Below are 12,477 nucleotides of genomic sequence, written 5' to 3'. Positions count from 1 at the left end.
TATTATAGGAAAGATGTCTCTGAGGGGAGATAAAAGAAGACTGAGAAGGACAATGGTGTCCATCTTTAAAAAAGAGGCAGAAGAGGAAAGGGGAAATTTTTACACTACAACCCCAGGACACCAGAGAAATACTAAACAAATAATCAACAAACCATCTGTAAATACCTAGAAAATAAACAATGTGATAAGCATAAGCCAGTTTACATTTGCCAGAACAAACTGTGCAAAACCAAAGTAATTCCTACAACCACATAACAGAACTTGTGGATAGTCATAGTTGTAATATAGCTGATCTTAAGAAATGTGCCAGACTGCATGACATGATGTGCTCTGGAGAAAATTATGGAAGCACAGAGTAGGTGAAAGAGAAATACAATTCTCTTTTTGGGAGGAAACAACCAATGGCTAAAGGGCTTTTCCTATATCCAGTATTCTCAGTATTTTCACTATCCATAAAAGATAAAAAAGTATTTATCAAATATGAAAACCAACTTATTCATCAGATTTGAAGAGGACACAAATAAGACAATCTCTAAATGCACTAGAGGATATAAAAGACACCATAATCCTCCTACATTCATTTTATCAGAAGGGCACACTTTACATGGGGCAGAGGACTATTTATTGCCTCTTTACAGGAATAAACCACTGCATGAATAGCTAGAGGAGTATTTAGACAGAAAAGAACTAGGTGTTATATAGTGGATCACAGGGTGAATGATGCAGTGTTTCAAATGACACATTGGAAAAAGAAGATAAAGAAGATAAGCACTCTGCAGGAGACTAGATTCTCCTTCTTCCTCTTTCAGAGTTTGAGAGACTTCAGCTCTGACAGGAGAACTGTATATTAAAAGCCTACAAATATGCTTTAGAGGAAAAATTGGAAGATTTGAGGTTACTTGATTACTAAAAAGAGGATGGAGGGGACGTCATAATTGTCTCAAATATATAAAAGAAAGTTGCAAATACGACGTACTTGTTTTCTATGCCCTTGGTGTTTAGGACTAGGTTAATAGAAAGACTTAGGTTTCGTATTAACAAAGGTTTCCTAAGAGTATGAATGGTGAAGATCCAGAGAATCTTCTATCTTGAAAAGATCCAAAATGAAACACTTCTAAGAAGTGATCAAACCTGTAAGACATAATACAATTATGGCTGGTTCTGTCTTTCCATGTTCATCACTTTGAAGTCTGTTCTTGTGTTCTTGTGAAATCATTTCCACAGAAAGCTGATGGCCTCTGAGGTCACAGTCTTCAGACTCCTATCAAAGTGCATCTCTATAGTACAGTTCTCAACTCAAAGTTTAATGGCAAGGGCAGACAGCAGTCCTCAGAAGAATTTGAGGTTTGGCAGTGGCCAGTTAGCTGAAAAAGCTTGGACATACTGGCACAGGCCCTACCCTGAAATCTGAACTCATTTTACATCCCACCATTTTTTTTACATTCCACCAGGATCTCACTGAAATATGGAGGGAAAAAAAAAAAAAAAAAAAAAAGGGAGGGGGGAGGGAACACAACGTACCTGCTTCTCTCCCTGCTTTTTCTTTATTTAAACTCATGGAAACCAGGAAATTCTCCCCAGATTTGCCAGCAGTACCGCAGTACTTTTTTTTTTTTTCTTTTTTTCTTTTTTTTTTTTCTTCACACAGCTAAGGTGGACTAAATTTAAGCCCACAAGATGTATAATTATCACCCTGAAATGCACTGCCTGGAACATATTATTGCTGTATGAAATTGTATTATTGCTGTCATGAAATGGAAATTATACACAATTATACACAATGATTGAACCATCCCTCAACCCCAGATTTGCTGGACATTATCAGCAGGGCTGTGACATCAAGGGCAGCCAGTCCAACACCTCCAAGCGAGTTCAGCACTCCGAAACCATGTTACACCACTGAGTACTTATTACCAATAAAAAAAATGTTATATACATTTTTAGCCCAGATGATTTTTCAGCCAGTCTTTTGTGTGCTGAAGAGGTCTATGTGACACAGTGAGGCTTACTTGGAGAGCTTGAAGACAACATGTTTTACCTCACAGCTTTGGTTCTGCACTTCAGGAGCTGCTCTACAGCAGTGCTGCTGGAGCAAAAGGTCACATGGAATAAACCCACTGCAAACAATCATCTCTGCAGATGGAGAATGAATCCTAACACTGCTTTGGAAGTTGTGGGTATCAAACAGCAGCTGTACTCAAAGGAGAAGAAAGAACACCTGAGTGCTTCTGCTGCAGCCCCAACCAGAGCAAGCCCCAGCAGGCAGGCAGTGGTCATGTCTGTCTCTGTAACACCTACCCTGGTCCAACAGAGACACTCTGAGCAGGGCTCCAGCTCACCTACAACAAGCAGACATCACCATGCATTAGGATCTGGCTAAGTTTTAGACTCATGACACATTTTGGCAGGTTGGCATTTGGTGGTTCAAATGCACCTGCTTGCAATTAGCTACAATAAATTCCATATAAAACATCTCATTGCTTGGATCAGGGTGCCTTGTTCACATGCTCATTTTTTAACCCTTTCAGTATCCTAGCTTTATTAAACGTTAGCCACAGAGGCTTCCTATAGCTTTTATTGACCTTTTCTTCACCAGAGCTTCCCTCTTAAAAATTCAATTTAAGGACCCTTTTTGAGGGACCCTATTGAGGACAAAAGAAAGCCCATTAACAGCAGTGAAAGAGACTGAATTGGGCTGTATGAAGACAACTAAAGTAAACAAAACCCACTGAACATTCTCTGTGATGCTGAGCAGAAATAGATTAACTCCTAATATGGAGTTAATACTCTCCCAAAACACACAATAGCATTTCCTTGTACTCCTAATTATGACAATAAAACAACTGTGTTTGGAGAGGAAATGAAGAAACACCAGAAATCACCTGGTCACCCAATACATGTGCATTATTGAGCTATAAACTTCCATTTTTGGATACCACCACCACATTCTGCTGCTACAGTGATATTTTTTATGTCTCACAATATGAACTTTAAGAGGGACAGCCTGCCTGGTTTATGTACTATTGTGGGACATTGAGATTTTTACTGGAAAGAAATAATGAACTATCAAACAAGCATGCTCTAATTGTGCTAATAAATAGTCACAAAATCCTGTTAACTCCAAAAGCCTGGGGCAAAATGTATTTACTCCAGGAAAATAAGAAGTAAATTAATTTAGGATAGGATGCACCTGGAGGAAGTTTAGACCTAACCGTTGGCCCAAACCAAATGTGAAGGATGTCTGGATCCAGTTCCATATTCATATTCCATCTTGCTTCTACCTCTATAACATGATGGAATGGGAAAAGCCATACTGCAGATCCAAGAATATACAACATTTCAAGGATTAATATAAACCCTTTTCCTCCTTCAATGAGACATACAACATCCTTGTAGTCAACATTGTGTAAACTGGATGCATACATAAGCATATGAAATTTAACTCCATCCATCCATGTTCTATTTCTTTTGGTAACACTGAGTTCACATCCTTAACTGCATTATTCTCCAAAATGAACAAAGAGTAATGCTCACCAACACCACAGCCTGATAGGTAAAAACAGGTACAGATTAAAGACTGACTACTGGCCTTTTAAAAAATTCTTTGACCCTGATTAAAAGTGGAAAGGAAGGTTTTTATCACCAAAAAAATTTATAATGCTGGTCTCCCATTCTTTTTATTTTTTATTCAGGACTTCAGTTAAACTGAAAATATAGCTGCCATTTAGGCTGAATGGGCAATTGGAATTCAGTATGTTGACAATGAAATCAACTGCTGCTTATAAAACCATGGGATTAAACACAAACTATATTGCAACAGGTTTTTTGGGTTTTTTTTTTCTTCTTTTTTTTTTCTTCGTTTTTCTTTTGCTTGGGTTTTGTTTGAGGTTTTTTGTTTGTTTGGGTGTTTTTGGTTTTTTTGATCACTGAGGTCAAAATATTGTGGCATGTTTATCCTCCCCTACTCTAGCTGGCAACCCTTCTGCTTCCTTTCTCCAACTGGAGGGGAAGGTGAGAGGCTGCTTCGCATTGTCTGGCAGGGGACGTTCGTCTCATGGGAGAGAAGATGCCTTCCTACTGACTACAAAAAAAGTCTCTGTAGACAGGATATACAGCACACTCCATGCAAACTTCATTTTGATGTAATTAAGTGATATCCACAAGGCAACATCACTTTATGTGTTACTAAGTTTGCTCTGGCATACTCCAGGGGCTGAACCCATCTGGGGCCAGAGAGCAAGGAAAAGGCTCAAGATTGCAGACTTCCGAATGCAAAACCACCTGGCCATGTTTTAGATGCTTAATCCAAATTGTCACATATAAATGCACATGCTGTTTCAGGCCATGTAGAGCTCACAACCATCAGTGTTAGAAAAGCTATCTGATACACTTAAAGAGGCACTGATTGCTCTATAAAGGAATAGAGGCACCCCAGAGGAGGGCCACAGAGTTGAAAATACAACTGGAGCACCTCCTCTATGGAGGTGAAAGCTGAGAAATTTGTGACTGTTCAGCCTGGAGAAGAGAAGGCTGCATGGAGACCTCACAACAGCCTTCCAGTACCTGAACGGGGCCTACTGGGAAGCTGGAGAGCAACTTTTCATCAGAAACTGTAGTGACAGGACAAGGAACAATGGGTACAAACTGAAAGAGGGGAAATTCACATTTGATATTAAGAGAAAAGTCTTGACTGTGAGGGTGGTAAACCACTGGTTATTCAGAGAGGTTGTGGATGCCTCAGCCCTGGCAGTGTTCAAGGCCAGGTTGGATAAGGCTTTGAGCAACCTGGTCTGAGGGAATCTGTCCCTGCCCATGGTCCCTTAAGGTCCCTTCCAACACTTAACATTCTATGGTTATATAAATGAAAAAAACATAGAGGTCTCTGACAATCTTATATAGTTAGTAATAGGGTTAATCCAGAAAACATTTCTGACACTTCAGAAAAATCTCAATCAAGCAAAAAACCCCGAAGTGTCATAACTGCAATGTACCAGAGGAAGAGAATGGGAAAAATTGCTGTCCACAGCTTTAATCAATTCAAATGTCTATATTAAAACAATACAACAGAAGTAATTTTTCATATCTAGTCCACAGAAGCCAGATGCACTTAAGAGTGTGTGTACATATACACATAAAATCCCCATCAAAATTGGTGGGAGTTGTGCAGCCTCACAAAAGGGGCACAGTCTTCTTACTTGAAGCACTTCAACCATGAAAATTCCAGAGAATTTGTCTTGTCACTAGTCTCTTGGGATACATCTGTCTCACATTCAGTAGTTCAGGTAAAGCAGTAAAAAAAAAGGGAACAGAAAAGCTTTGTAAGGTTTTATTAAAGACTTTTATGTAGAGCAGGGTTCAAGAAGATATTTGCTACTCCACCAAAGATTTATGCCACCAAAAGCCAACTTGGGCCTTTAATATAAACCAAATCCCCCTATATTTAGTTGAGCATGGAGAATAGAGTATCACATTAAAGTGAATCCAATAGCTGAAAGGATGGAATCTATAACTTATATTTCTCTCTCTATAATTCTTGTTGACTTGACATAGCACCACTCTCTCCAAACATATTCTTATTTCCCCAAAGCTTGAAATTCTAGGGAGAGCTGTAACAACATCTCAGTCCAACAACTTTGTGATTGCTCCCTTTTCATAAAACAATTTCCCTGGGTTCTGTGCTTCCTTGACAGCTCTTTCTCATTACTTTCCCTACCTCATTACTCAATAACCTATCCTATATTGTGCTTGAACGCAGTGTTCTCTCCCTCCCATTTCTCAGGAGGAGACCATGACTCATTTTTATACTCCCTCCCCAAGAACTAGGAGTTCCCCAGGTGCATTTCATAAGGGAGAAAGCAAATGGTTGCTTAGGCAAAAATATGTTTCAGGTGAATGCACATTGAGGCAACAGACAAGCAACATGGAGGAACCAGATTTACCTTTCCCATTGTTTACTTATTCCCAAGTCTAATTCCCTTCATAGGCTGTTTCACCAATTCCTACAACTGCTCTTGTTTTACACTGTTGGCCTCTGCCTTCCTATATCCTCTTCCCTCTTAATTTTAACATGCTTAGGAAAAGCAAATCACCCCAAAGAAATTCCTAGGGGAAAGTCCTTATGCAGCTACGCAGTACATAAAGAGGAGCTTGTTTGCTCAGCTTATTGATGAGCAGAAACTTTGCCAAGCTGTAAAGAGCAGGACTGTTACTACTTGATTATGGACAGCTGCTTCACACTGTTATAAAAGGCAGTTTTGCTGCATGTTTGAATTTTGGCTGTTTTTTTCATAACTATTCTGTAAGTGCTTGTGAAAGCCTCCAAAGCAACAGCTTAACAAATACTATTTACCATCCTTCTTTTCCTATGGGAGTCATTGTTATGTTATTCTTACAGGTGTTTTCCTTACAGCAGCCTTAGTATGCAAAGTGGGGATTGGTGATTCCACTGCATCATTTTCATTCTCCTTTTACTTGTACTGTGATGTCAAGATTGTTCTGCTTTTTCCTGCCTGGTGTCTTCTCTGATCTAACTTTCACTGCTAATAAGAGTCTTTCCACTCAATTCCTAGTGTATCATAGAGGGATTTATTTTCAAAGGTGCCGAATTTCCTGTTGCCTGTTATAGTGGATCTTCCCAGAAATCACTGTGATCAGATAGCACAGTGTGACTGTGTTCCCCTATCAAATTTCCTTGGCACTAGAAAAGAGTGATGGAGTGCCAACATAAGCAAAAGTACATGGGCAATTTCTTAGCTGGTATCACCAAACAAGTTCATTCCCCCACACAAGATTCTTACAGAAGTTGAAATTCTAAGACACGGGATTTCTGCTGCAAACCGAGCAAATTTGATCTCCATTATTTCATCTGAAAGTGGCAGAAATATGAATTTTTCCAGGCCTCACATACGAGAGACACAAGACTCCGTGGAAGTGTAAAAGAGGAAACCAGGAAATCAAAAGGAAAAGGAAAGGAGGAGAGCAAGCCCTTTGCAAGAACAGCTGGAGAAAGAAAAACCCTTCAAGTGCTATGCTGGCTGCCTCCATCACTCTCCTCAGAGTCCGTGCAGGTGCTGGGTCTGCTTGTGGATTGTGACCTGCTGGCTGATGGCATGAGTGATGAATTACAGGCTGCAGCTGGTGCTGGCCAGTGACCTCCAGGTGGGAACCCTGCCCAAGTCAGGGGTCCTTCAGTGACCTCAGAATGCAGTGCAGATGCACGTGGCATAAGGAGATGGATGAAATATATCTCACCAGAGGTGTGAGGTATGATGTGTTCCCACGCACAGACAGTGCCACTCTGTTCAACCCTAGGCTGAATATGGTGCTTTCCTTCAGCAGGTTTATAAAGTACATCAGGAAGTAGGTCAGTACTATTCCTTTTATTTTGCAGACTGAGAAAATTTGGTACAGGTGAAATAAATTACTAAGAACACCCAGGAAATGTCTGGCACAGCCAGGAATGGAAGACAGTTCTACTCTGGTGCCTACATGTGGCTGTGCTACAAGATTATCCATTCTGGCCTGTCATATGTAAGAACAGACATTTTACAAGCAACCTTTCCTAACATGATTTTTTTTTTCTATTATTATTCCTCTTAAAATAATCCTGCCATTAAAACACAAGTGAATTCACAGGCATAAAACTCCATTTAAATAACATTATATTGACAGAACCTGACACAAAGCCTGGAAATTCAGAGTTATGGTTGGCATTCCCTGCTGAATTTGAGTCACTATGTCTTTTATTTTCCACATGAGCATTAGTGTCAGCCTTAAGTGTGGATTTCCTGACTCTTTCAGCCTGTGTCATAACCTTCACTTTATTTAAACACAGAATTTTTCCTGCAAGTATCTACTGAATAGGTCACCAGAATTACAATGTCATTTTACTGCTTCTAAAGTAGGACTTGGCAAATAAACTAAGAAACAACATAAATCTTGATCCAAAGGCCTAACCAAACCCGGTCCTAATTTTTCTGACTTTACAAAGAAGAAAAAAGATAGCTGTGGGGATCTTTAAAAATAAAAAAAATAACATATTTTGTCTTTTTCTGTCCAGGACTAGAAGGAGAAATTAAAACACTAACAATAAGTCTTCTCGCATTGCCTTGCTCTGTTGTTGCAAAGCAGGGAATGTAGGCACTTCAGCCATTTGCTCATATATTTCAGCAAATGCTCTTTACCAGAAGAAGTGCCAGGACTCCCACCAGTGCCCTGAATTTTTGGCTATGATGAACCAGTCGGGTCACTGCAGTTCCTAGTGCATGCAGAAGGGACATGTAGAGTCAATATGAGCAGTGGCGTAATTTGCATGGGGGAGGAATACGTGCATTCTACTGTCATCACGCCTTGCTCTCCCTGCTACTCGACAGGCACACGTCCAGACACAGGGCATCGTTTGGCATGTGCCTGGGTGATCTGCTGGGTACATCTACGCAAGCAGACCTGCCCATGAGAACAGGGCTAAAGAACATGGTCATGCTCCCTGTCATCTGTGTCTGATGGAGAAGGGATGAACGACAGTGAGGACCAGCAAAAAGTATCTGCCTCGGGAGTCCTCCAGCTCCATCTCTGATGGACCTGGGAAAGAAGGCCAGGCTGCAGGTTGGATATTTGGTCCTGCAAAGCCAAATCTGAACTCATGAATAGAAATGATCCGCTCACCAGCCCTTAGACAGACCACAAGTATTATCTCTACTGCTTTGTCTTTAAATCTCCCTCATGCCAAATCCCCTAATTCGGGCATTTGGTATATATTCTACCAATTAAAACTACACATGTGCTCGGGCTGCTCAGCTGCACCTGTACAGGCCTGAATGCATCAACAGCGCTTTGCTACTTAGAGTTCCAGTGAGCCCTGGCCCAAATCTGCACTAACCCAGCATACAAGCTTCCCTCTCTGTGCTAGCCAATAATCTGGTGCTATTTCAGTTTATCAGAATTTTTCTTATTGCCTAATACCCAGCTTCTTAAAAACATGGCTCTAGTAAGTTACTGAGTGGAAGAAAACTGGGAAGATTGTAACTTTGTCTCAGACATAGCCTGGTATTTTAAAATAAAATACTAGATAAAAACTATTTCTATCACTTACGCAATTTCTAAAGTCTGTCTGAGAAACTACAGGAGAGGGTCCAGTTCATTCTCTTTAAGATAGAAAATAAGACAAGTCCTTATCACATATTTTACATAGAAGCTCACTATATACTGTGGCTCATTTAAGGCTTGATAGTGAAGTTGCAAAACTGAGATCAAAGTAGTTTTCAAAAACATAATCTTCTTCTTTTAAGTAGAATCTGTAGATTATGCAGTGTTTCCTGGGTACGCATAAACAACCGGCTTCATGAAACCTCATCATTTAGTAGTCTTGAGACAATGGTATATTCTTACAAAATTTGTCTGTGACAACTCGTTATTATAGCAGAAAACTAAACTAACACGTCCTTAGGCCTAATCACTGAAAGGTCTATTCTCAGTTTAGGATCACATTCTGCCTAACACATAGAGAAAAAAAAAATCTGTAAGGCCAAAGAGAAAAACACATCCCAGACTAAGGACAGTATAGACTTGGACTTCTGCATGTCTTCAACACATCCCATTAGGCCCATTTGTGGGTCTATTAACATGATCCAAAACTCAAAGAGGCCAAACACTTTGTGTCTCAATTGTTCTGGCACTAGAGCTGTCCCTGTGGTTTGCAGCCACACTTGTCTCCCCAGTGCCAGAAATGTGCAGCGCAGAGCTGGCCCAGCACCGCTGACAACTGTGAGAAGTTTGAGGGAATGAGCAGCCAAAGCCATGCATGAAGCTCACTTTTGCAAGATCTCAAGACTTTCTTCTGGACCAAGCTGGGGATCTCAGTGCCTAACTCCCATTATTTAGGGAGAAGGCAGGAATCTGATTTCCCCGTGCATATAACCTCTTCTCCAGGACAGCTAACATAGGAACTTATCAACTTCACATGTATGTCAATACTTAAGCACAACTTTGAAAACTCTTTTCTTCTGCAGTGTCCTTTTCTTTTTAATAAAAATAAATGTTGTATTGTGTTGTTTAAGTTGTTCCATTTCCTTAAACAGTTTGGTCCTGTACCCCCAAGCAAATGGTTCTGCCCTCCCTTACCTCCTCCCACTTGAGTGTCAATCCTGTTCTTCCTCCACCCCTACCCCTGGAAATCTACTGAGTCATTCTCCTAACACCACCCTGGCGTCTGCCTGTCACTCAACAGTCCTTCCCCTCTGTCCAGAAAGTTCCATCAAGGGCATCAAGTGATAGGTTGGGCATTGGGGCCCCCTCCCCTCAATCCTTCCATTGGTGCCTGTTCCTGCCTGTTCTCCCTGTTGCCACTCCTCTGTACCTCCCCACTGGTCAGTGAGAAGACCACGCCCCTGTTCCCTCCCCAGTTTAAACGTTGCTGCACAGCTCAGTTCTATGCTCTTGTTGGCTGTTCTTCTCTCGGTTAAGGAGCTCATCAGCGCACTCTTAATAAACCTGGACCGTGAACCCCAGCGAGAGTCAGCTCTTTTCTTCTGCTATCATCACCTAAGTCTTCTCAGCGGTCTATGGCCGAACCCAAAGCCACCCTCCTAACCCCCTGAGGAACTGGAAGGTGGCTCCCACTGTCCGCAGAGCCAAAGCAAGCTGGGAAGTCTCCGAGCACTCAGCCGGAGTGGGCACAGTGACAAATAAACATTTAAAAAGGGATAAGATTGTCATTTCCAGGATTGCTTTTGCAGTATCAATATATAACTATATACAGAATCAAGCAGAACACTGAATTCCTTACGCTGAGGTCTCAAAGATGGAACAAGGAGAGGGAAAAAACCAAAGCTCATCTCATTTTCCCACTGGAACAATGCAGAGAGCTGCATGAGTACCTTCCCACATTGCACAGCTGTGGCTTCCACTTGAACACAGCAGGAGCAAACAGGGGGATTGTGGCAGGAGCTGGCCTGGCTTCCTCACCTTGAAATACTACTGTCCTGAAACATCATATTTGGGGTCAGTCAGGCGTACAGGACAGGGAGCCACTATCTGAGAAGCAGGTAACATCTGCCAGTTGTCAAACCACCTGCGGGAGTGGATGGGAATGAAGTCCAGCGGTGCAGCCCCAGACCCAGTGCCAAGTGCCCCAAGCACCCACACAGCTGGACAGCTCTCCTCCCACATCAAGAGACCCATTGGTACCTGGTCATGGAGACTCCAAGCCATAGGCTCTCATCTGGGAAAAGAAAAAGTGTCAGAAGGTTTTCAATCTGAAGGATAGTATTTTCCTCAATACGTAACGTTGCAAAATCCAGTTTCATGCTTTTGCGATTAGTAACTCAATTGCAGTGCTTGTTCCTAAAATTACATCGGAAAGACTTCAGGACACCATGCAAAAACATGTGTATTAGAACACAGAGGCTGTTCCCAAAAGGTAAAAAAAAAAAAAAAATCAATTTTTTCTCAAATCCAGAAACTTTGACATCACATGTATGCATAAGAGATTAAGTGAAATGCCAAAAGTAACAGTTTCAATTGGATTTCATTACTCTGTGATGAGGTTGTCCTCTGTTATTTTTGGTATAGCTCTTAATGAGCTGAGCAACTATACGGTCTAATAAAGATTTGCTTAAGGTCTTTTTTCAATTTATAAAATGTATTTTTAAATAAATCACAATTTATTCTGACTAAGGAGTAACATAAAAGACTCGGTTACAAAGCAGAAGTTTCCTTTTGTGTTCATGTACATAAGAGGGTTATGTTGGTGATCTCCCTAGCATTCCCTTTTTCCCCCCCCGTTTTTTTTTTTCTCTGGATTTCCATCAAGCACGCACTCTTCTTTTAATGGTCTGGAACTAGAAGTTTCATGGGGTGGAGTTGAAAAAAATTGCAGAGAGGAAAAATAATTTCACACTTAATACCTGATAGGGTGGGTCATTTTTGCAGAATGGAATATAATTTTTTTTAATTTCTTCACTGAATAAAATACATTTGTCCCATGTTCCTTACACCTCATTGAGACATGAATGTCTCCTTTATTCACATACTCTGAAGAAAGATGTCTTCACTTTGGAAAAGACTATGGTTAGTCAAATAAGAAGGAGATTCTCCGAGTATGAAATTGCTTAACAAAAATGGCGTATTTCATAACAGAAATGAAAAATCAAAAAGACCTCTCCATGTCTCTGCATGAATTCTTTGTCTAAATGAGTGCCACATGTCATGGCTTCTCATGGAGAGAGGGGAATTTTTCTTTCTGAATCTCACATATGGTACACAGTCTGAATCAGATGGAGATAAAAATGCAAGCAAACTGTGCACAGTTTTGTCATGTAGTCTCTTTGGATACTAATGCTTCTTGTTTATCAGAAAAAGTAATTAAAAGAAAAAAAAAGCAAAATAAACCCAGTTTAAGGCAACTTATCCCACTCTTTTCAGTGGGATTATCAGTGGTAAAAACTAATCTTGTTAAAGCACCATTTATTTTCCCCTTCA

The 12,477-nt window shown here is 40.7% G+C and overlaps 1 protein-coding gene across 1 annotated transcript in view; it reads left to right on the top strand.

Moving 5' to 3' along the window:
• SNAI2 (snail family transcriptional repressor 2) overlaps positions 1–11,430 on the top strand; it is a 146,722-nt gene extending 135,292 nt beyond the window's left edge. Inside the window, exon 4 of the transcript XR_008440274.1 lies at positions 11,417–11,430. The gene's annotated coding sequence lies outside the window, so the exon portion shown is untranslated. The remainder of the gene's footprint in view (positions 1–11,416) is intronic.
• The last annotated feature ends 1,047 nt before the right edge of the window (positions 11,431–12,477 follow it).

This window comes from Vidua macroura, chromosome 1 (genome assembly GCF_024509145.1).
Source record: "Vidua macroura isolate BioBank_ID:100142 chromosome 1, ASM2450914v1, whole genome shotgun sequence".
NCBI classification, from domain to species: domain Eukaryota; kingdom Metazoa; phylum Chordata; class Aves; order Passeriformes; family Viduidae; genus Vidua; species Vidua macroura.
This window is presented reverse-complemented; position numbering and strand designations above follow the sequence as displayed.